The following is a 26,711-nucleotide window of genomic DNA, read 5'->3' on the forward strand; positions in this document are numbered from 1 at the left end:
TACAGTGAAATCATCCATAAACACCTCTATGCAATTTTCTAAAAAATCACTGAAAATACTAATCATGCACCGCTGGAAGGTACCAGGGGCATTGCACAGGCTGAAAGGCATCCTCCTATAAGCAAAAGTGCCGAAGGGGCAGGTGAATGTGGTCTTTTCCTGATCCTCAGGAGCAATAGTAATTTGCATATAACCAGAAAAACCATCAAGGAAACAGTAGTGGGATTTACCTGCCAGGCGTTCAAGCATCTGGTCAATGAATGGCAGGGGAAAATGGTCCTTTTTGGTAACCTGGTTCAGTCTCCTATAGTCAATGCAGACTCTCCAACTGTTCTGCACCCGAGTAGGAATCAGCTCCTCCTTCTCATTTCTGATCACTGTGAGGCCAGTCTTTTTCGGGACTACCTGGACGGGACTCACCCATTGGCTGTCGGAGATAGGATAAATGATTCCAGCTTGCAAAAGCTTGGTTATCTCCTTCTTCACTACATCAAGAATCACCGGGTTGAGTCTTCTCTGTGGCTGTCTTACTGGTTTAGCTCCATCCTCTAAATTTATTCGATGCATACATGTGGATGGGCTAATACCAGGAATGTCCGCCAGGGTCCAGCCTATAGCCTTCTTATGCTTCTTGAGAACTGACAACAACTTCTCCTCTTGCTCATCAGCAAGGGAGACAGATATAATCACTGGAAAACTCTTGCTATCATCTAAGTAAGCGTATTTTAAATTTGATGGCAGAGGCTTCAATTCTGGTGTGGTCGGCTGGACAGTGGTAGAAGGAGATGGTTTCTCAGCCTTTACCTCATAAAGAAAGTCAGAGGTATGTGTACTTCCTGAAACATGGTTAGTCCTATCTGACTCTATAAAATCAATCTCAAGAGGTAAAACACCACCACCAGGCATTCAATCAATATCACTCTCAGATTCACTCTCAGCATCAAATTCAGACATATGATCAAGTACAATTTCAGACTCAATGCATGAAGAGTGAGAGGCATGCAGATTAGAATAAAGATCAGTCATGTATTCATCAACAACATGGTCAATTATTTCAGCATGAAATACAGAAAGATCTTCAGATGGGTATTTCATAGCATCCAGAATATTAAAATGAACAGTTATATCACCAAACTCCATGGACAGTGTGCCTGCATAAACATCTATCTTAGTTCTAGCAGTTTTCATAAAGGGTCTGCCTAGAATGATGGGAACTGATCCTTGAGAAAATCCATCTTCCATATTCAAGATATAAAAATCAACAGGGAAAATCAGTTCACCAACTCTAACTAAGACATCTTCTATGAAACCAACAGGATAGGCAACACTTCTATTAGCTAAATGAATTACCACATCAGTTGACTGCAAGGGACCTAGAGATAGAGAATTAAAAATCAACAGAGGCATAACACTAACAGAGGCTCCTAAATCTAGCATGGCATTGTCAAACTTACTATTCCCTATAATACAAGGTATGCTGAATGTACCTGGATCTTTGCATTTTTCGGGAATTTGAGGAACAGATTTACCAATCAATGCGGAGACATTTCTGCCCATGCTAATTCATTCACTTCCTTTAAGCTTCCGCTTATTAGTGCACAACTCCTTCAAGAATTTGGCATATCTTGGAATTTGCTTTATTGCATCCAACAGAGGTATGTTTACCTCTACTTTTCTAAACGTTTCCAAGATCTCTTTCTCTACCTCTTCCATTTTTTTGTTGGAAACTGCTCTTGGAGGGAATGGAAGAGGGGGAATGTGCTGCTTCTGCAAATCAGAATTACCTGTGGAAGAAGATTCACCTGCACAGAAATTGTTAGGTAGATTTTTGTCATCACCTTTTTCTGAAATAGAGTGAAGTTTGGCAGGTTCATTTGCAGATGAGGAAGGTGCTACGGGTTGAGGTCCTTAACACTGCTTTCCCGACCTCAATGAAATGGCACTGACATTTTTGGGGTTTTGGACAGCTTGAGAAGGCAGTTTGTCAGAATTCTGGGACTGTTGTTGATTCAATTGAGTAGCTAATTGTCCCATCTGATTGGTTAAGCTCTGAATAGAGGCTCTGGTCTCTTACTGAAACTGCATGTTCTGCATAGTCATTTGCCTCACAAGTTCTTCGAGGGAAGGTTGTGGAGGGGCCTCAACTGTTGGTTGTTTCTGGGGTTGTTGCTGTTGTTGGATTGGTGGAGGAATGTATGGTCTGCTTGGGCCAGCAGCATTTTGGAAGGAAGGAGCAGGCTGCTGTTGTTGTTGCTGAGGGCTGGACCATCTGAGGTTAGGGTGATTCCTCCATCCAGGGTTGTATCTGTTGCTGGAAAGGTCATAATTGCTCTGCTGTGGTTGATTTTGCTGCTGAGGTTGAGGAGGTCTATTGTAAATATTTGCAGCATAAGCTTCAGGCTGCTCAATTGCTCCAGGTTGCTGCATGGAAGGGCAAAGGTCTGTATGGTGGTCAGCAGAGGAGCACAAACCACAAACCCTTGCGACAGGTACAGATTTCTGATTCAAGGCCAGCTGGGTTACCAAGTTGACCAACGCATCCAGTTTGCCTTCAAGCTTCTTAGTTTCAGATGATGCAGATGGGTTTGTAGCTACCTCATGCACTCCTATAATGACTATGGCATCATTTCTGGCGCTAAACTGCTGGGAGTTGGAGGCCATCTTCTCAATTAAATTTCTGGCTTCAGCAGGAGTCATGTCTCCAAGGGCTCCACCATTGGCAGCATCTATCATACTTCTCTCCATATTACTGAGTCCTTCATAAAAATATTGGAGAAGAAGCTGTTCTGAAATCTGATGGTGGGGGCAACTGGCACATAGTTTCTTAAATCTCTCCCAGTACTCATACAGGCTCTCTCCACTGAGTTGTCTAATACCTGAGATATCCTTCCTGATGGCTGTGGTCCTGGAAGCAGGGAAAATTTTTTCTAAGAATACTCTCTTAAGGTCATCCCAGCTCGTGATGGACCTTGGAGCAAGGTAATACAGCCAGTCCTTTGCCACTCCCTCTAATGAATGAGGAAAAGCCTTCAGAAATATGTGATCCTCTTGGACATCTGGGGGTTTCATGGTGGAGCAGACAATGTGAAATTCTTTCAAATGTTTGTGCGGGTCTTCACCTGCAAGGCCATGAAACTTTGGAAGCAAATGAATCAGTCCAGTCTTAAGAACATATGGGACATCCTCATCAGGGTATTGGATGCACAAGCTTTCATAGGTGAAATCAGGTGCAGCCATTTCCCTTAGAGTCCTCTCACGAGGTGGAGGTTGTGCCATGTTCTCAGAATGTGCAAAATCAGAATGCTCAGAATCAGAATGCTCAAAATTATAATGCTCAAGATCAGGATGTTCAAAATCACCAATAATAGAATGCACAGATTCACCAGTTATGGAATGCTCAGAATGATCAAAAGGTATAAAATGATGCCTAACTAATCTATGAAATGTCCTATCTATCTCAGGATCAAAGGGTTGTAAGTCAGATGGATTGCCTCTAGTCATACACTACATTCAGCATGCACACAACTAGTTGCCTTGTCATGTAAATAAAGGTGTAGGTTTGAACTACAGCTACCCTCAAATGATATCCAAATGACTTGAAATTTTGTGAGCAACCTTATAAAATGATGATAAGATAGCACAAAAAATTTCAGACAAAAATTCAAAGTCTAACTATGAAAGCAAAAATTGGTAGGTTAAGAAAAATAAGTGAATAAAACTTGAAAAATAAAAAACTTTTGACAGAATCGCTTTTTTTGGACGATGGAGACCTCAGCCGGCCTACAGCAGGCTGCCACAGCGTAGGAAATTTTTTTCTACCCCAAATGCATATATAATAATTGCGATTCTGATAACCGGAGCAAAAGTTATGGTCGTTTGAAGTTTTGACAAACACAAAATTTGCTAGTTTTTTGGAACTTTCAAATCTGACCAAACTAAAGGCTCTAGCTATTTTTCCCACAAAATATGGATTAAAAGAAGTTACCACAAAAAAATTCAGCCAAAAATAACAACCCTAGCTACTAAAACAAAAAAATCCCAATTAATTCAGCATGGGTGGTCGCTAAAATCCGTCTCTAATTGATTTCTACTACTACTCTGTTTTTCCGCAAGCTGATTTCTACTACTACTCTGTTTTTCCGCAAGCTGATTTCTACTACTACTCTGTTTTCAAGCACAATCTTCACAGCAAAACACCCAAGACTGAAACAGGGGAAACGCTTAATGGTAAAACTGAAACAGAACACACATTAAACAAAATACCAGGACACTAATCAACACTAACACACATACTAACACAATACTAACAATTAAACATAAAACACGAAAGGATTAAACACACAACACTAGCTAGCTATTATGAACCTTTGGACACTGTTCCCCGGCAACGGCGCCAAATTTGATCGAGGTCGTACCCGAATCAAATAAACATGAAAATGCAGTAACTAGGAAGTGATCCTAGGTCGTTTCCCAACGAGCAGTGACAAGCCAAATGTTCATAATATACTTGCAGTAACAGTAACGATGGGGGGGGGGGTTTGGTTGTTTGGTAAACGTAAATGAACAAGAACGTAAATGAACAGAAACGTAAATGAACAGAAACGTAAATGAAAGTAGAAGAAGAAGCAAGAATGAACTCGTAATTAGAAGCAGAAAACGGAAATTTGCATTAAGAACGAAAACTGTAACAAGGGCACAGAAAAACGTGAAAACCTAAAACCAAAGCTCTGAATAATGAAAATAGCATAGCAGAATAGAATTGCCCTACACGAATCCCAAGGCAGCTATTTAAAAAGAGTCACTCAAAGTCACTGGGCCCTATTACAATACTTTGGCCCAAAACGAAATAAACACTGAACAACATAAAATAAAATTGCGAAATTTCCTAATTAGAAATTAACTAAGGTAAGCGCTGCTTTATTTGCCCTCTTCAAGTCCACAACCAAAATCCGGATTAAGCCCAATGTTTCATTAATTCCTGAAATTAGATTAAAAACATCAAATTAGCTAAATGAGCCCAAATAATAAAACTGCCTAATTAATTGACAATTAAGACCAATCAATAATTAAAATGGTGCAAAAAGGATTTAGAAAATAGAAGAAAATGATGGCACATCATTAACATTGGTTTTTCAAGAACCGATGTTAAACTCAGTTCATTAACATCGGGTTTTTAGAAAATCGATGTTAATGTATACATGTTATTTATAGTTATGCCACCACATTTATGTTCACATCGGTTTTGTTAAAAACCGATGCTAAGATGATGATGTTAAATCTATATTTTCTAGTAGTGATCTCTTAGGATGACCAAAAAGGTTGACTCATTGCATCAATGCAAACTCTATTTTGGTGCATGAAAATATGATGACTCCAACATGTTAGCACTTCTGCCAATCATATCACCTTTATATAACACACATTTAATCTTATCACCTATTATATTTACATCTTCTTTCTTTCTTTTTATCTTTTTTTCTCCTTACAAAGTGTCAAAATTATTTGTAGGGTAGACTAATCATTTTTGTAGCTAGCTAGTTTCACATCGGTTGCCTAAAGATTTGGAGTTGTTATATCATTTGACAGTGACACTATATAAATGCAATTTGATCTTAAAGATATTATTTGTGATTCTCTAGAGTTACCAACTTTTTTTGTGTATGTGTAAGTTGGTCTTCGAAAAATAAATTTGCTAAATCCAAATTGTCGATTTACTTATAAGTTCATACCAAGGAATTGCATATATGACACTTTGGAGGACCAAAGCAACATAACAAAATTCTTTTTCATTGCTAACCGGAATATTTATTATGTCATTTGCAAACTCCATAACTAATAATTGCTTTTACAAATCAAGCATCTATCACCAGAAGGAATCTAGCCTTTTTATAAAGTTGTTGAATTAATGTGATGTAGTAAAAACACAATAGATTTTGGTGAAATAAAATAATAGTTGGCATTCAATTCTGCAAACTGTACAAATTTACGGGGATATAACAATGAAGTACTCAAGGCAAGTTCAGGTATTGGGGGGACTTTTATTTGCATTACTATTAGAAGCACTTGAACTAGAGTCTGACCATCTTGAAGGTATGGATTGCGTAAAAGGCCACTCAATTCTTATGCACTATGATCCAGCATGTCCTGAACCTCGTCTTACTTTAGGCACCAATAGACACTCAGATCCTGGGTTCCTCACAGTACCGCTACAATATCACATTGAAGGGCTACAAATTTTGAGCTAAAATGAATGGATTGATGCTCCCCCTATTCCTGGATCTCTAGTAGTAAACATCGGAGATATGCTACAAGTAAGTCCATGGTTTTTCCCCTTTTACTACTAACTAGTATGCAACCCGTGCACATGCACGGGTTGTTTGTTAAGTTACTTTGCAAGCTTTTTTTAATTTCAATATAGACTTAAAATTAAATTCTCAAGTGAACTATGAAGAAAGTTAATATTTATAATTAACTAATTACTGTGATGGATGTAAAAAGATAGCACAACAGGAATTCTCAATTGCAGGTCATCTAAAATAATAATAATAATAATAATAATAATAATAATAATAATAATAATAATAATAATAATAATAATAATAATAATAATAATAATAATAATAATGATAATAATAATAATAATAATAATAATTCAAGTGAAAAATTAGACTTATTCTAAAATTTCTTGTGCATGTGTCTGCCGACAGTAACAAAGGGTAAACGAAAAGCAACGGTAAAGATACATTAGCTAGTCTTCTGCACAATATAAATTTAAATAACAAAAATATGTTTAATGTTCTATTGCCAAGAACAGTAACCAAAACATAATGCTCCCATAGATCATTCTGCTTCCTTGTTTTCCAATTGTATCTCAGCAGTGGAAAGTTTCTCAACAGGCTTGGCAGGTAGTTCAAGAAAATATGTGTGTCAGACTATAAATCGTTGCTTATATTTTTTGTATTAGCTGAGTTTTTTTTGCTCTCTCCCTTTGCATTTTCATTTGACATGATCAAGTACCACAGTTCATGGATAAATACCTTGTAAAGAGGAACTTTCAGGACAGCAACACCAGCTCTGCAGACTGCAAGAGACACTGCCAATATGGCATTTGCTCCAATATAAAACAACAAAAAGTTTGCATTAGAATAATATGAACCACTTTCAAAATGCAAATTTCCAAACATAAAGCAAATATTAATTGTAGAATAACAGTTTTGTTAGCTTTGTAAATCATAGATGCAGAATTACATGTTACTCTCCATAGCTACATTGTTAGGAAATACTCATACAAATGTTTACAAAGCTGAGAGGAACACTTCTTCAAATCCCGTGATTGCTCTGACCTGCTCATGGTGACAAATTTGAATCACAGGAATATCCTAGGCAACACCCTAGCATAGTCATGGTCACTTGACTTGAGTAATAATAATAATAATAATAATAATAATAATAATAATAATAATAATAATAATAATAATAATAATAATAATAATAATAATAATAATAATAACAACAACAACATGAAAAATTAAAATAAAATAAAATTTAAGTGAAAAATGAGAGGAACACTTCTTCAAATCCCGTGGTTGCCCTGACCTGCTCATGGTGACAAATTTGAATCACGGAAATATCGTAGGCAACACCCTAGTATAGTCATGGTCACTTGACTTGAGTAATAATAATAATAATAATAATAAACTGGAGAGGGCTTTGCTTAAATGAAATTTCATTTCATACCTGCTGATGAGCATATTTAAAGTCTTCCATGTTTAAATCTCGAACGTCCCCACTGCTGCATAATGCTGGAGCTGGTTGCCCTTCTGCTAGAGCAGCAGCATGTTCCTGTCATGCATCAAACACATTAAGCATACATTAGCTCCTTTTAATCATAAACCCATATATTTTGTAAAGGATACAATAATTCCCCTTCATTAAAATTACTGGCTAACAACTTAATAAAAAAATAAGTTCAAAATATAAGATCATCAAGAAATAGAGATGCAGAAGAAGAAAAACCACAACAATTGAAGCATGAAAGGGAGAAAAAGGGTGCACTACCCAGGCAATTGAATGGAACAACTTCTGGATTCGGTACCAAAAAGGACTCTATACATAGAGCACCTCATAACCTGTCCATCCAATCAAGGATACTGTCTTGAGAAAAATAGGTTGCTTCCATATAAGGTTGGCATACTCCGGATGGTCGACAAATGGATTCCGATTGTGCTGATAAAATTTGCATATCCTTTCATTTCTCAGTTTTTCATCCCTCGAAGGTGGATCAACTTCAATCCATTTTAATAAAGTGGAAAGGAGTCCCATCTCCCTCTTTTCTGTAGGTAAGATGTAAATATCATTTTTACCTTATATCTGCAGCGATAAAGGAGTTGCTATATGTAAAAGAATAACAAACTAAATATCAAACTCAAAGCAAACTTTAGTTTTAAGTTCATGTCAAATTTTACACTTGCAGAGTAATGCAATAATCAAATTAAACTTTTTTTGAAAAGATGTTTTAAGAATTCACCATAAAAATAAAAATAAAGAAATTTTCATGAAGAATCAAACAGGTTTTAAAACTTTGTAATTTTAGATTTTAGAAAACTAAAAACTTTTTTTAAAAAGAGTAATCAAACATGTCCTAATTCAAATCCTGATCTCCGTATTGAATGCCAGGTTTAAAAGATTCTTACATCTATGAGACTATGACTAAACATGAGCTTGATATTATAAAATTGCCATCAAATGAAATACTACATAACATCAAGTGATAAAATTAATCATTTGATAATCAAATGCATAAAAAGGAAGATAGTTCACTTATAATTTGATCAACACATGTAAATGTAAGGCATGTATATTCCCCCTTGGGGTTTGAGCTAAAAACCCAAATACTATTGTCAAATGAGAACTTCAATAGTTCAAGTGTTGAACCTACCAACATTTGGGGCATCCGAGAGGCGAAGGCCTGCCTTGGTTGTTGGAACCCATAACAGACTGCCATGTACATTAATGCCCTTGCTATATCCCCTCTAACCTGAAGGAGGTAACATCCCAAATGTTGTTCGAACAAAAAATAAGTTAATTGTCCAGGTGAAGAAACATCAAAACCAATTATAAATAGATGAAGTAAGGATTTGAGACTTTCACCATCTATCCAGGTTCCTTTAACTGTTGTTATTGGTTTGTAGTCAGCAAGGGTAAAATTATAAATAAATGGAGTCAGCAAGGCTATATATAATTATTATGCTTACCACAAGCAAGTGTGCTGCTATAGATAACCACATTTTGAGAATTTTGTAAGTGAATTCCATCAGTGTTGGGGGCTATCACCAGGTGATGAAACACTAATGCCTGAGACTTGAACATTTGTGCAAGAGTCAAACTTGAGATGGGTTTGTTGACTATTCTGAATTGTTATGTCTGTGATTGTTACACCATCACTTCCATAGAACCTGAGTGCCTAATTGTAATAAAGAAGTAATTAATAGCATAGCACATGAGAATTTTAGTTTCAATATGTTAAGAAGTTCAACAATACAAAAGAACTCTTAGTGTTGGTTTTGTGCTAGGAAGTCTTCCATTGCTTTCTAGCATCACTTTTGTGGGATTGTAAGTGGGAGAGTCATTATTCCACCAAACAGTGCCTTGACCATCAATGACACCTTTGCCGCTAATTGTAATGTTGTTAAGCCATTGCAAGGTACTAGAGCCCCAAGCTGCAGAGCTTGTAGGTGCAATGGTTTTGCCATCCCACTGCATGTATTTTTATGAACATAATATGTGAGTATTGTATTCCATCTTAAAATCAATTGACATTACATAAAGTTATCCAACATGTATATAACTTGGCACTAGGAATTTAGGTAGGTAACGTGAGATTTTTCAATATCCCTTATAAGAAAATGAACTATAGACTCTAATATTATATTAAAATTTATCTTTAAACCAACTTACATTATATTAAAATTATGCTTACAGAAAGATCAAAATAAGGAGTATCCAATTCCAGTGAATCCAGGACAGAAATTCTGCAAGATTCATTATCATTTCTAGCCCTTTGGGTAGCATAGCCTGCAATGTCTTCAAGATTGGTGGAGTCCAATCCAGGATCATTTAATATAGCATAAGAATCTAAGATCTACTAGCACAATAAGATGTCGTCACAGCCATCATATTCGGTGCTTTCCTCAGCCCGCGATTCGCCAGCTAACCATGCAGCATTGCCAGGAAAGTCTTGATCCTGAATATCTGATTTTGGAGCATGAGATTCTCCAGGGATTGTCTTGGTATCCTAGTTCATAGAAAGTAAATTTTAGCGAACCAAGTAGATGGTAAAAAATGTCAAGTAAAACTATTGCATCACTTGTGTACTCATTACTCATTAGATTTACAAACTTCAGGGATGATCAACACAATTAAAACTTCTCTAAGCTAATACAAAAAAAAAGAACTTTTTTATACTGGCTTGTTTCAGAGGTAGAATATATATTTAATTTCTCTTTTCCATCTTCTATTATAGCTTTCGTCTTCTTGGTCTGTCCTGTTTTATTTTTTCAAACATCAATTTAAAAACATGCATTGAATTCTAAGGTGCAAAAGGCAGTCAAATTACATTGATGTGTCATTCATGGCACTTTTCCATAACCTGTTCCACAAGGGACATCTCTTGTCACCTACATTGATCAGTCTTCCTTCCAGATGTTTGTGTGGTTTGATTAATGACTTTATTTTACAGGTTCATTGATCAATCAAGTATAATAAAAAGAGCGGTAAAAGTTTACATATTTGAATTGAAAGCAAAAAGGTCAGAGAAATCTCACCAAGAAGATTTTCTGGATGTGTGTAGCAAATTTCATGGTCTCCTTCGAGTCTTGGGATGAACTCATTGATAAACATGTGTTGCTGAGTGTTTCCAATGCCACATTTTGTTGCTAAATGTTCTAAGAGTTCTACATCAGAAGGATCAAACTTTACACCAAGAGGAAAGCTAGGCCACTCAGTAGAAACCTACATGCAAAGAAATATTTCTAACAAAACATCTTCTATCATTCAAACTCATGCTAAACTTTTTCAAGAAATGAATCCTGCTACAGAAGTAAAGTATGCAAACTTTCCCGCAAGCACATTAAACAATTGAATTAATTTTGTGTACCACAAGGAAAAAAAAAACCGAAGGATAAAGGAATAGGAGCATAAACAATCTCTATAGTAACATGAAGAACTCTACTGTAAAAGCAAAAATTGCTTCTAACATTACTGCATTTTTAGTTCATGTGTGAATTTGAGTAAGCTGTTATGAACATAGAATGAATATAATGTCAAATTGTATCATACATCAAAAGGGTCCTAGCTGGTCTCTCTGACACGACATCTTCCTTTTGGGGTTGTGCCTCATCATGAGTTGTCTCACTATGCTTTCTCTTCTTCCCCATTTTTTGCTAGAAAATCTGCCATACCCAAGAACCAAAATCATATAACAAAAATGGTACTGAAATTATATGCATAATAAAATTACGTTTGCGCTTAAGCAATTTAAGTTTCAATCTCTTCTTTAATTGAATTTTTCTCTGATGATGTACGGGTATCTTTGGTATCCCCTGCTCAACAAATTAAACAATATCAACTTAAGCTAATCTACCAAATCTGCTATTAGCTTAACATACCAAACATACAATATTCTATTGGTCCATGAAATTTTTTGCAAGATAATCACATTGAAATAAAAAAAAATATATACTGCGCAATAAAATAAAGAATAACAACTAAATTGAATCCTACATAGCTCACGAATTTAGAGTTTTAGATTCCTGACAAAAGTGATGGATATGATGGAAACAAATCACCCAAGCAATGAACAACCAAACATCTATTCAAGAGCACATGGATTGAATCCTAAACACACACATAACTGGTACTTAAATATATTTAAGCAAGAAAACAAATCATTCACACACTCAACATCTATTCAGAAATCAGAATCAAAATATATTTAAGCTCATGGATTGAATCCTAAAGAGAAAGTGCAAAGGATTAAATTGACTTCTTTGCATGCATCCTCAGATAACTCAACTCACATTGAAAACAGAACATGAAGTCAAAAGCAAATTGGGAAGTCTAAGCTACAAATCAATTAAAAAAAGGAACTTGAGAAGACCCATGAGAAAGAAAAGTCATGGAACCTCAAACCCGTGGATCAAAAGCGAAAAATGCAAAATTCCATTAGGAAATAGCCGTTTGAACTTTGAACCTAGGAATTTAATTATATGGGCTCAATGATTCTATGAGTGTATAGGAGACAATAACATTTAGCGAGAGTCGTAAGAATGAAATTACAATACAATTAGAAATAATCTACAACAAGCTTTCCTACATCTTCATTATCCGATTCCACATGAACAAAGATCAGATGCAACAGATTGACGCACAGTAGAAATACATTATTGAAGAATGAAAACAAAACTTTTCTTCGACTTGGGAAAAGTTTCGGAGAGAAAGTTGGATGTTGGTTTGTGAAAGGGGCTTACATGATCAATATCCATATCCTCTGTAACCTTGAATGGCTTCACGAATCTCTTTCCTGCAAAGAAAAACGGTGACAGATTATTGAAAAAGATAGAAGGAAGGAAAAAAAGAGTGGAAAAGAAAAAACCTTTGCGAGTAACAGGAACTTTCCCGTAATAGGAACTTGGGTGAATGATCTTAACACCAGTTTTCATGTTGAGTCGAGACCAATTGTAAGCGATTGAACCCAAAATACCATTGAGCCACAGACACCCTGATCCAAATAAAAATCGCAAAAACCGCAAAAAGATACTGTGAGGTGTAGAGCTTGCATGCAAATCCAGATAATTAAGCACTGAGGAAAATGCATAAAAATTATAGCTTATCTCGTAGACTATCCCGTAAAACTCTAAACAATATCAGAAATATGAGTTTAAGGAAAAAATAGCAACGAAGCATCCAAAAAAACCACAAAAAATCAGACAAAAAAAAACGTAAACATCGTTTTAATAAAATCAAAATAGAAGAACCTCTATCTTCCTCTTAACTTCTTCGACAACTTCTTTGCCAAAATCGTCATTGTTACTGTAGCCTGTTCCAAAAATAAAACCATAAAAAATCAGACCAATCAAAGAAAAAGAACCCAAACCAAAATCGCAAAAAATAAAATGAAGATGGAAGCCCTCAGCAGCTCTAAAACTCAACCGAAAACAAAAGAAAAAAGTGGAATTGAAGAGAACACCAAAATGAAGAAGAAAGAATGGAAACGGAGGAAGCAAATTGGTGGGGAAATGACACAAATGAAGGAAGTGGGTTTGAAGTTGGTAGGGAAATGACCGGAAAACGCTCGAGAAGAAGCCACGTGCATCACCAATAGAAATAAAACACTAAAGTTGGAATGGCCAAAGCTAAACACTCAACGTGGCAGAAAACGTGGCACAAAACCAAGGCAAAGTTGGAGGGGCATAAAATGACCAAAAAGCCAATAAAATGGACAGCTGTCAAGCTCTCAGGCATAGGCATAATAGTAATTTTCATGGCCTTCTCTTTTAATATATAGTATATAGATAAGGAAGGAAAATTCAGTTCACACTTCCCAATGATGTGGTGCTAGAATTATTCACATATTTACAAAATTTGGTTCTAGTATGGGCCAATTCAGGAAAATAATAATAATAAAAATGTAGAACTATATACATGGTGATCAAATGCATTGCACCCAGTAAAAAAATTCCATAGTGCATACCATATCAGTTATTCACAAATAAAACTAGTACGAAGCTTCCTATTGGTTCCTTAATCTCAGAGCACTTTGCACGGTTTCAACATTCCAAGTCTCAATAAATGTTCACCATACAATATATATGCTATTTTAGTTCATTATGACTAATGTGTAGTAATTTAGAATGTCAAATAAGCAAAAGCATGTATCAAAGAGTAATGTAGAGATGCAAATTCAGATTAAATAGTTCATAATTGGCATTAATCACGTCCTTACCAATAAGATCCTCAACATAACATTTTGAGCATGACATGAACATCTATGAGAACCATATCCTTAGTACTAATTACATGATGTAATTTGTAAACAAATATTAGGTTGAGTGAATGTTAGGATATAAGGAGAAGGGAAAGTTAGTTAAGATAGTTAGTTTGTTAATCAATTAGTTAGTTAGTTAGAGGGGTTTATTAGATATAAATAAGGGAAGAATGATAGGAGAGAGAGAATATGTTTATTCTGTATATTGAGTCTTAACTCTTTGTGAAAGGAGAAATTCTCTATGAAGGGAAAATCCTTGGAGGAGAGTTATTTCTCCTATTTTCTATACCTCTCATCCTATTCAATAAACCTCTTTCTTTTCTTTGTCATTTCAATTCTTGATTCCTAATAATTAGTCCAACCTACAGGATCTTCAAGGGAAAGCCAGTGTTTTACAGGTGGAGGAGGTGCAAATTTAGGCTAAGAAGGTGGAGCTACCAGCATTCATTTGGACATACCCAATTGGTTGGATTGTTAGAGCTGAAAAATTCTGAGGTACAAGAAATTCCTTCATTCCATAAGTTGCAATATACATTCATGAGCATGGAACGTGTTGTGACACATTGGTTCTACATTTGGGGCCAAAAGAACCCAGATTTAGATTGTGAGTCATTTTCCACAACTTTGATCAAAAGATTCAAAGATAGCTATGGTAGCCATGTCTTTGAAAGATTGACTACCTTAAAGCAAGAAGAGCAAATTGAGACGGAAACCCACATTGAAGAAAGGGAGACTTCCACACTCTTCTTGAAAGAGAGGACCAACGATGTACCCGAGCTTAAGAAAATGTTGCAGTAGTTGGTGAAGAAACAAGAAATCAAACCACAACAAGATAAGTCTTGGAAAAAAGAGGTATTCCAAAAGGAGGAACCCAAATCTTGTGGGTTGCACCACCATTCTTGCAAAGTCTGTTAGACAAATGGCCTCAATTATCTTAAGAATGGGGGGTTGAATTAAGATATCACAATCTTTTCCTAATCAAAAATTCTATTTTGATTTTATCTCAACAACCCAAGATTCCTTTTAAAAATGAACTCCTAAATAATAATGCAAATTAATCCTACTGAATAGAAACAATAAGCAATAAACAATAAAGGAGTTTAAGGAAAGAGAGAAATGCAAACTTGATTTATACTGGTTCGGCCACTTCCTGTGCCTACGTCCAGTCCTCAAGCAACCCACTTGAGATTTTCCACTCTCTTTGTAAAATACCTTTAACAAAGTCTGAACCACACAAGGGCAACCCTTCCCTTATGTTCAGGAATCCTTTACAACAAGAGACCCTCAGTCTCTCAATCCATTTTCAGAAGTAAGAAGAAGAGAAGAAGGAATCTCTCTTGAAAGAGATAGATTGTACAATGATGATCAATCAAGATTTGTTATTGAATATGCAAGTGTTTGACCAAGGAATCTTTTTGAGAGGATAAGACATTTCAGTTTAGAAAAACTCTCTTAATCTTTTGAGAGGATAAAACTTTTTGGGCAATAAAAACTCTCCTCTAATTCGTGTTTCCAAGTCACATATAAATAGACCTTTGATGGTCATTCATAAACCATTTGAATAGATGTGACTCTTGGAAATTATTTTTTGAAAATCTCCTCTGGTAATCGATTACAAGACTTTTGTAATCGATTACAAGCTTTAAAATTTGAATCAAAATGTTTAGTAACTGCTGGCAATCAATTACCATCCATGTGTAATCGATTACACAGTGTAAAATTTGAATTCAAATTTATAATAGCTGTTATAAATCATTTTTGCCACTGGTAATCGATTACATCCTCGAGTAATCGATTACCAGAGAGTAGATCTCTTGAAAAAGACATTTTTGCTTAAATTTCTTGGCCAAACCTTTTGTTGTTTCAATTTGGAATTCTCTTCCTAAAACACTAGAGATCTTCTTGATGTTGTATCTTGTATTCTTGGATTTTTGTCTTGAATTAAACTTGAGAAGCGCATTTTCATAAGGCATCAAAACATCATGATCATATGGCATCATCAAAACATCAAAGGCAAAGTCTTTGCTTCTACAATCTCCCCCTTTTTTATGATGACAATTTAATTTTTGAAATCAAGATACAAGCAATGTATATGCAAGATATATTGCGTTCACTCATTTCATACTCCGCCTATGTTTTGGAATTGATGATCACTTAATCACTTGATTTCTAAGCTTCTATACCACCCCATTTCTCTCCCCCTTTGGCAACATCAAAAAGCCAAACTGCGTGGCAACCAACACAAGATGATATAACTAAAGTGTACATAATCAATCATAAGTCACAACCAAATATAAGCCAATCATCCATAAGTTAAAACCAAATATAATCCAAGCATAAATAAGTCATAACCAAATATAATCCAAGCATAAAAGACTAAGTGCTAATTATCAAAAGATAATGAAAGTTTAGAAAATGATAACGCAAAAAGCATAGCCAAATACACGGCTTATAATAAAAGATAATAACATCCTAAAAACTAAGACGGTGGTGGAAGGTCAAAGCCCCGACGAAGATAAGTGACATCCTCTTCAAGCTGGGTGATGCGGGTATCCATGCCTTCAAAGCGACCATCTAAGGAATCGAATCGTTCACCAACATAAGTGTGGAGACCCCGTAACTCAGAAAGAACTTCAGTCATAAGGGCTGAATCATCTCATTGAGGAGGAGGAGAAGGAGTACGCTCGTCTTGTGGAGGGAGTGCGTCCTTCTTCAGCCATTGACCATCACGATCCTTACGGTAACCAAATGAAGTGACTGCACCAGCACCTATAGCAAATGATCTCTTGACTTGAACAAAAGGTTCATCATCAAGAGGAATTTGAAAATGACGGAGAAAAAGGGTGACCAATTGAGGATATGGAAGAGGTGCATTGGCCCATAATGCCTTATGCATTCGGTACCTAACCAAGTGATCCCAGTCAATCGAACGACCGGTAAGGAAAGCCCACATCAAAATCAAGCCCTCCTCAGAGGCTTGAGCCAAATTAGAAGAACGGGGAAGCAAAATTCTAATGATAATATAGTGCATGATGCGACAATCAAAGGTTAATGATCCGGCCAGCAATCTACCGGTCATTTCATCCTGGTCCTTACAAACCATACGGCGAGCATCATGACTAGAATAGTCAAACTTCCAGTCATCAACAATGGTGCCCTCAAAAGGTGCACCTTGACTGGGTAATTTAGTCAATGAAAAGAACAGAGATTGATCAATGATCATAGAAATACCATGCACCTCAGAAGAAATAATACCATCCTGAATTTTTAAATTATTGTAAAAGACTTTAACAAGTTCAGGATAGTAAGGCAATTTTAAGGACATAAAATCAACCAATCCAGAGTTTTGAAACACTTGATAACAGTCAAATGTCTCATCATTAAAGAAATCTGTGTCTAGGTACTTAGGGTCTAAGATGATCCTAGAAGAAAATTGAGAGTTGTACCGTACACGTTGATCATCTGAAGAAAATAGAGTAGATGATCGTGGAGATGATAAGGAAGGATGAATTGGTGCTATGGGTGCTTCAGATGGTCCGTGGCGGCAATGGCCAGCAGCAGCGGTGGTGGAGGATGTTCCCTTTCGCTTCTTAGACGATTCTACCATTTGATGAAGTTTTAAGGAATTTCAATCGGTGTAATCGAAAGAGGAGTGAAAATGATGAAGATTGGGCTTTGTGGGACATGATTTGGTTAATAATTGAGGGAGATATGAAGGTTTGAAGATTAGGGACAAAGAGGCACGTGACTGGTTTACGTGAGTATTTATAGAAGATGATGTTATGTAATCGATTACAAGGTTTGGTAATCAATTACAGGAGCATTTAGCCTTCTGGTAATCGATTACAGGCTATCTGTTCTTGTGTAATCGATTACATGTTATGGTAATCGATTATCAGAACAATATCTAGGTTGTTTCATCAAAGAATATCTATTCCTATGCTAAAAACATCTATCTATATTAATTATCAATACTAATACTTATATATTTCAATCAAACAAGTATTAATCACACAATTAACACACACCAATCAAACATAATCAAATACTTACAATTAAACACAATCAAACAAAAGCAATCATCAAAACATAATCAAAAACAATTATCAAAGACAATTAACATAACTATCAATCAAAATCATCAATGAAAATCAAATATTTAAGCAGAAAACAAGCATCAAAACTCAATCAAAAGTTAGCAATCATAGACAAAAATCATCAAAGTAATCAATCAAAGACAAGTGACCTGTTGGTATCATTTGATATTACTTGTTGGGCTTGTTGATCTAGTGGCCTTTGTTTGTTGTCTCCATAAATCACATATCCATTTATCTTAGGGAGAAATATGAATAAACTTTGATGCATGCCATGTGTTTGGAGAAATTGCTATCAATGTATCGACTTTGCTCTTCTCCATTTTCATAGTCTTTCATCATGATACCCAAATTTATGATTTTATTTTTCTGAATCACTTGAAGAATTTTTTGTCATTTTCTTCCCAAGTGATTTATGCTTTCTTTTCTTTCTTTTCTTTGAGATTCCTCTTGTCGGATTTTTCAATTCTTCTTTTAAAGACAAGATAATCGAATCTTATGTGCCCAGGTTGATTGCTTTCATAGCATGTTGGGGCTAAGGAGGAATCTTCTTCTTTCTTCTTTGTATTGATGTTTGATTCCCTTTTATTTATTTTGTTTGTCAAAAATTTATTGAACCTTTTCACAAAGAGTCTAAAATCATCATCATCTTCTTCTATTTCAGTCAAGTCCTCTTTGTCACTTTCTTCTTGAATAAAAGATGATGAGGCTCTGAGTGCTATTGCTTTTCTCTTTATATCATTCTCTTCATGTTGATGGAGTCTCATAAGTTCCATTTCATGTTCTTGAAGTTTTCCAAAGAGAGTGGCAAGAGACATATTAGTGAGATTTCTTGATTCTGCAATTGTTGTTACTTTTGGTTGCCATTGTCTGCTCAAACATCTCAACACTTTGTTAATAAGATCTTCATTGGGAAATATTTTTCCCAATGATGCAAGATGATTAACGATATGAGTAAATCTCTTTTGCATATCTTCTATGGTCTCATATTGAAACATTCTGAACAGTTCATGTTCATGTGTGAGAGTGTTTATTCTAGATCTCTAGACATCAGTTGTGCCTTCATAGGTTACTTGCAATGTATCCCACATTTATTTTGCATTTTTACAATTTGAGACTCTAAAATATTCATCCATGCCTAATGCAGAAGTGATTATATTTTTGGCCTTTAAATTGTATTGAACCTTTCTTCTTTCATCATCATTCCATTCTTCTCTTGGTTTTTCTATAGTTGCATTTCCCACTACCTTTGTAGGAATAAAGGGACCAACTTCAATGGCTTCCCATATATTTAAATCTATGGCTTCAATAAGGATCTGCATTCGGGTTTTCCAATAGTAATAACCCTCGCCATTGAACATAAGAGGCCTATTAATAGAATTTCCCTCAGGAAATAGAAAGTTGGATGAGGTCATATCTATTCTTGAAGTTTTTAAACTTTATACAAGAGTCCTGCTCTGATACCACTTGTTAGACAAATGGCCTCAGTTATCTTAAGAAGGGGGGTTGAATTAAGATATCACAATCTTTTCCTAATCAAAAATTCTATTTTGATTTTATCCCAACAACCCAAGATTCCTTTTAAAAATGAACTCCAAAATAATAATGCAAATTAATCTTACTGAATAGAAACAATAAGCAATAAATAATAAATGAGTTTAAGGGAAGAGAGAAATACAAACTTGATTTATACTGGTTCGGCCACTTCCTGTGCCTACGTCCAGTCCTCAAGCAACCCACTTGAAATTTTCCACTCTCTTTGTAAAACACCTTTTACAAAGTCTGAACCACACAGGGACAACCCTTCCCTTGTGTTCAGGAATCCTTTACAACAAGAGACCCTCAGTCTCTCAATCCCTTTTCAGAAGTAAGAAGAAGAGAAGAAGAAATCTCTCTTGAAAGAGATAGAATGTACAATGAAGATCAATCAAGATTCTTTATTGAATATGCAAGTGTTTGACCAAGGAATCTTTTTGAGAGGATAAGACATTTCAGTTTAGAAAAACTCTCTTAATCTTTTGAGAGGATAAAACTTTTTGGGCAATAAAAAATCTCTTCTAATTCGTGTTTCCAAATCACATATAAATAGACCTTTGATGGTCATTCATAAACCATTTGAATAGATGTGACTCTTGGAAATTATTTTCTAAAAATCTCCTCTGGTAATCGATTACAAGACTTGTGTAATCGATTACAGGCTTTAAAATTTGAATCAAAATGTTTAGTAACTGCTGGCAATCAATTACCATCCATGTGTAATCGATTACACAGTGTAAAATTTGAATTCAAATTTATAATAGCTGTTATAAATCATTTTTGCCACTGGTAATCGATTACATCCTCGAGTAATCGATTACCAGAGAGTAGATCTCTTGAAAAAGACATTTTTGCTTAAATTTCTTGGTCAAACCTTTTGCTGTTTCAATTTGGAATTCCCTTCCTAAAACACTAGAGATCTTCTTGATGTTGTATCTTGTATTCTTGGATTTTTGTCTTGAATTAAACTTGAGAAGCGCATTTTCATAAGGCATCAAAACATCATGATCATATGGCATAATCAAAACATCAAAGGCAAAGTCTTTGCTTCTACAAAGTAAACACTTCAAAGTTGAAGTATGGGCTACTAAAAAGTTCGAAAAATGTTCTTGAGGTTAAAAGGGAGGAAAGCATGGAGGCACAACCCTCTAAAACCAAGATCAAGAAGACCATTGAGGGAATTAAAGATATCAAACAAATGGTACAATTGTTGATCAAGAAAAAGGATCTCAATCTTGAGTCAGAAAAAGAGGAGAAACAAACCATGCAAGAAGTATCGACTTTGTAGCTAGGTGTGTTGGTAACAAAGTCATAGCAAGACAGTGCTTTAGGAAAAGTTCTTGAAGTTTCTGCCTATGGGAGAATTGAACCCACCAGGGAGGAGGAGCTTGGTGTTGAAGACAAAGACGAATGTTGCTCAAGATGCGACCAAAAAATTGTGTGGTACAAGAGATTGGGTCACATAAGTGAGAAAGGTTTGGAGTTTCTATCAAAGGATCACTTTTCAAACATAAAGGGGTAGCCACTTGAATCCTACAAAGACTATCTTGCGAGTAAACAATGCAGAATGTCTTTCCAAAGATCGGATGAGGTCAAAAGGAGAAATCAAATCTTAGATCTTGTCCATTCAGATGTTTGCTCAATGTCTGAAAAGTCCCTTAGTGGTGCCCAATACTTTGTTACCTTCATTGATGATCGCTCCATAAAGGTGTGGGTCTATCCATTGAAGGTGAAAGATCAAATTCTTCAAAATTTCAAGGAGTTTTGTGCCTCAGTAGAATAGGAGACTAGAAGAAAGCTTAAATGCTTGAGATCAGACAATGGGGGAGAATACAGAGGCTCATTCGAGGCATACTACGAGACTCATGGGATACGACATGAGAAGGTACCTCCCAAAACACTCCTCATTTGAATAGGTTAGCTTAAAGGATGAATACAACAATTGCAGAGAAAGTCATATGTATGCTTTCACATTCAAAACTCCCCAAGACATTCTCGGGTGAGGAAGTGAAGACTGTATTTGATTGGATCAATTTGTCTCCTTCAATACCTTTAAATGGAGAGATACCAAAAGAAGTTTGGTTTGGAAAGAAAGCCTCTTATGGTCACTTAAGAGTCTTCGGGTGCAAGGCTTTTGTCTACATTTCGAAAGATGAAAGATCAAATCTTGCTAAGGCAAAGGAGTGCACATACCTTGGTTCACCAAGAGATGAACTTGGATTTAGACTATGTGATCCTAATAACAAGAAGATTATCCAAAGTAGAGATATGGTGTTCTTCGAAGATTAGACAATACATGATATCCAGAGATCTAAGAAGCCAAAGCCCATAATGAGAAACTCAAGGGAATAGACTCTTCTAAAAGAGACAGAACCCACTCAGATGATAGAAACAAATAAGATGGAGCAACCTCCTCAAATAGAACAGCCTGACCAGATGAAGCAGATTCAAATGGAGCATCCAACTCAGACGATGGAAGAATCCCAAGTGAGGCGATCAACAAGAGTCAGACAATCATTAATGATGTATTTCTCTAATAAATATGTCAATCTCACTGGTGACGAGGAACCTCAAATTTTCCAAGAAGCCATTGAGATAGATGATAAAGAGAAATGGATGCAAACCATGAAAGAAGAAATGCAGTCCTTGATTGAAAATCAAATATATGATCTAATGGAGTTACCAGAAGGAAGGAAAGCATTCAAAAACAAGTGGGTGTTCAAACTCAAGAATGAAGAAAACCTAAACCCAACGTACAAAGCCCGCATTATGGTGAAAGGATGTAACCAGAAGAAAGGCATATATTTTGAAGAAATCTTCTCACCGGTGGTGAAGATGACATCCATTAGAGAAATTCTTTGTCTAGCTGTAAAACAAGACTTGGAGGTTGAGAAGCTTGATGTCAAAACAACATTCTTACATGGAAACTCAGAGAAAGAAATTTATATGGAGCAACCATAAGGTTTTGTAGAACCAGGGAAAGAACACTTAGTGTGCCACTTGAAGAAAAGTCTCTATGGTTTAAAATAAGCTCCAAGACAATGGTACAAGAAGTTTCATCTCTTTATGGCCCAACATAATTTCAAAAAGACCTCAGCAGACCATTGTGTGTTTTTGAAGAACTACAAGAATGGTGAGTCCATCATACTCTTGTTGTATGTTGGTCATATGTTAATTGTTGGCAAAAATAAAATAAAGATTGATGCTCTCAAGAAGGCATTGAGCAAATCTTTTGTCATGAAAGATCTGAGTCCAGTAAAGAAGATTCTTGGAATGAAGATCACTAGAGATCGATCTAGAAGAATGCTCTGGATATCTCAAGAGGACTACATTGAAAAGGTTCTTGGAAAGGTTCAACATGCATAATGCCAAACCAGTGCATGTTTCTCTTCTTGGACATTTCAAATTAAGCAAGATGCAATGTCCAAAGAATGAAGAAGAAAAGGAAGAGATGAGCAAGGTGCCCTATTTGTCTATTGTGGGTAGCCTTATGTATGCAATGATTTGCACAAAACCATACATTGCCTATGTTGTAGGAGTTGTGAGCAGATTCCTATCAAATCCAAGAAAGGAGCATTGGAACACTGTGAAGTGGATACTAAGGTACCTTAGAAGAACGACCAAAAGGTACTTGTGCTTTGGCATTGGAGATTTAATGCTTCTTGGATATGCAGACGCAGATATGGCAGGAGATGTGGATTCTAGAAAAGTCTACATTCGGATATCTAATTACTTGCATTATCAACCACTGAAGTAGAATATATTGTAGTAGCTAAAGCATTCTAAGAAATGTTATGGATGAAGAAATTCTTAACTGAGTTGGGACATGATCAAGACGATTATATGGTAAACTATGATAATCAAAGTGTCATCCACTTAGCCAAGAACCCCATGTTCCATTCACGCTCCAAACACATTGGCATCCGTTATCATTGGATACGTGAGGTGTTGAATGAAAATAAATTGAAGGTTGAAGACTAAGACAATACCAACCAAGAAGGTTGAAGACTATTGTCAGTGTGTTAGCATAGTGGTGCACACCAATTATGTCGGAAGGGAGAGATTTGTTGGAAATTTCTTCATAATTAAGGTTGGTTCACATTCAAGTAAACATGTAAATTCAAATACATAGAAAATTGAAGAGCACATTCCAAGGAAGTTTATGAATGAAGGAGGTGCACACCAATACATGTGTAGGAAGTTTGGAGCACTTTCCAAGGACTTGGAATTGATTTCTTTGACCTTGAAACTTATACACTCCACTTAGGAAAGTGAAGATTGGAGTTATAAGGAACTTTATGAATGCAACTCATTTATTGGCATCCACCACTTACTTTTGAAGGAAGCCACACTCCTCTCCTATAAATAGGGAGAGTTGTGAAGAGTTAGAGCATCTCATCTCATCTCATCAAAGAGAAGCAAAGCAAAAGTGATTGTGAGAACGAGAGTTTTAGTTTCCACCACACTTGGTGAGATTGAGAGAAATTGTAAATCATCATTTGGGTAAGGTTGAGAGATATTCTCTTGTATTGAGAGAGTCATTGTAATCCTACTTTTAATAGTGAAGATATTTATTGGTTTGATCCCGTGATTTTTACATTTCATATTAAAAGAGTTTTTTACATTAAAAATTATTGGTATCATTCTTCTACTCCTTATTCTTGTTCTTTTTCGTTTCCGTTAAGTGTGTATTTTGAGTCTACGGAGACAGAAATGGTGTTGGTGTTTCCCATCACACAACAACACAACTTTTATTATAATATTTTCCCAATATCTTATCTTATTCTGTTACTTATTGATCTACGCTGGCTAGCAATAGATTTTCTCCATTTTATCAGGTTTTGTTGTTGGCATGTGCTTGTTTTGTGTTTACTTTGCTAGTGTTTTTTGTTTTTATTTCCATATTACTTTAGGGTATTTCTTTTACTACCAATCTACTTTATTTTTTTATTTTTTTCTCTAAAAAATTAATATCTCTATATACATACATAGCTTGATTTAACATTTAAGAAATTGAATTTAGGAAGTATGGAAATTTTAGAATTTTAGCATGTACTTATGCATTTTTTGTCAATTTTAATAACTAATTTTTTTAAGGAGTTAATGACTTTGATTTTCACAAGGTACATATAATAGAGGATTAATACCATGTAATCTCTCCATTTCATTTTGTTTAATGTTTTAACCAAAAATTCAAAAAAATATTATTAATTATTTATTTTATTTATTTGTGTGTGTGTGTGTGTGTGTGTGTGTGTAAACTTAATTCAAAATTTTAAAACATATTTAAATACAAGCCTTTCAAGAGGGTAGCAGACTCATATTCACCTTTCTAACATCATCATAGAACTTTTCTAAATAAATAATAAATTCACTTCGGCTCAAACAAGGCCGTCTATAAAACCCTATACCCCAATGTCACATCCTATCAGAGCGTTATGTCCCGACGTCCTTCAGCACATGGTTCCTTAAAGAAATTCACCTAGTCATCTGCTCCCCCGAACACAAAGTTCAAGATCATCACAGGATCCAAACACAAACAACACACGAGGAGTGAGTTATCACATTCCTAACTAATAGAGAAACAAGACAACTAGATATACATATCATATAAACCAAATAAAACTTAGTTACATGTAATTCCACCACTTTGTCATTCAAAGTTCACTTTTCAATCATCAATCACATTACACAAGAATCACACGCTCTGATCAAGACATAATAACACATCAATTTCATAATAAACAATTAGCAAGCGCATGAGACAGTTATGCTAAGACTCAAGCCTATATGTAATGTGGTACCATGTCAGTGAAAAACCACCCTGGGGCGCTTAGGAATACATAACAAGACACACCAAACAATGGGTTTGTCAGGTCACTCTCACTAAGTAAGATCATAGGGAGACCAGTCAGGGTCATGATGTTTTGTGAGAATGCTCCAACCATATGGGATCAGCATAGGCTTAAAGAAGCACTCAAACCCGGTGACCCCCAAGGCCTACACTCCGAAGAGTTCGTCAGGGCCTCTCCCGACTGATTCAGGTCCAACCCCTAAAATCATTTTAGCACACGGACATTGCTCGTGAATTATACAATACCCATGACCTCACACTCGTGTGTTAAACACGTACAACATATTGCGCTACAATTTAACCCTGGTTCCTAAATAGGAAACCTACACTTTCTCTTTAACACTGCGCATCAACGCTTTTCTCAAGATAACACTGGTCAGGTTATTGTACAATTCACAACTTACAACACAAATAATGTCACATCAAGAGTTAATCACACACTTATTCACAACCAAAACTCATTCACAATTTCACATCTCATAATGTCACAATCCACCATCACATGTTTTCACGTATCTCACAATTCAACACATGTTCTACTTTACACTTTTACTCAATCTCAATAGCAATATTATAATCTCAAGGCAACATATTATTCCATAATTCATCACATATTTCATTTATTTATAAACACTGCTCATGAATTATACAATACCTCGACCTCACACTCATGTTAATTAGAAAAAGTACTTGATTTATAGGGTTCACGCTCAACACAATAGCATATCAATTTCACAAAAATTGGTCTGTCAAACATATATAATTCACTGTAATAATTATAAGGATAAAATGAAAATTGCAAAAACACCCCAAAACTCATTCCAATTGATATCTCTAAGGATCCCTACACATGTTCTCACTAATTCCCAATCGTGAATAACTCATCCCTTACCTCTAAGCGGACTCACGTGTCTTTCGACAGCGATAGCAGCATCTCTAGCGGTTCCCTGAAATTTCTTCAGTTATTCCTCCGACTGCTCCGATAGAATTCCCAAACGTCAAAGAGACGGAGAAGAAATTGAAACCTCCACTTGTACTGTCTTCATGCGATTCCTTTTTCTCCCTCCGCGAATATTATCTCGCAAATCCCAACGGTGGAAGTGTGCACAATTGAATTTCGAACAACATATCCAAATTTATTGAAAATCCAACGGTTAACGAAACCGGGATCATAATTTAACTA

At 35.7% G+C, this 26,711-nt stretch overlaps 1 non-coding gene across 1 annotated transcript; it reads left to right on the forward strand.

Annotated features, from left to right (window-relative positions):
• Window positions 1-2,791: 2,791 nt before the first annotated feature.
• Window positions 2,792-2,898, forward strand: LOC114369087. The gene has a single exon (XR_003657545.1). It is a non-coding gene; the product is annotated as a small nucleolar RNA R71 (small nucleolar RNA).
• Window positions 2,899-26,711: the final 23,813 nt, after the last annotated feature.

The sequence above is a fragment of the Glycine soja genome, chromosome 9, assembly GCF_004193775.1.
Source record: "Glycine soja cultivar W05 chromosome 9, ASM419377v2, whole genome shotgun sequence".
Taxonomy (NCBI): domain Eukaryota; kingdom Viridiplantae; phylum Streptophyta; class Magnoliopsida; order Fabales; family Fabaceae; genus Glycine; species Glycine soja.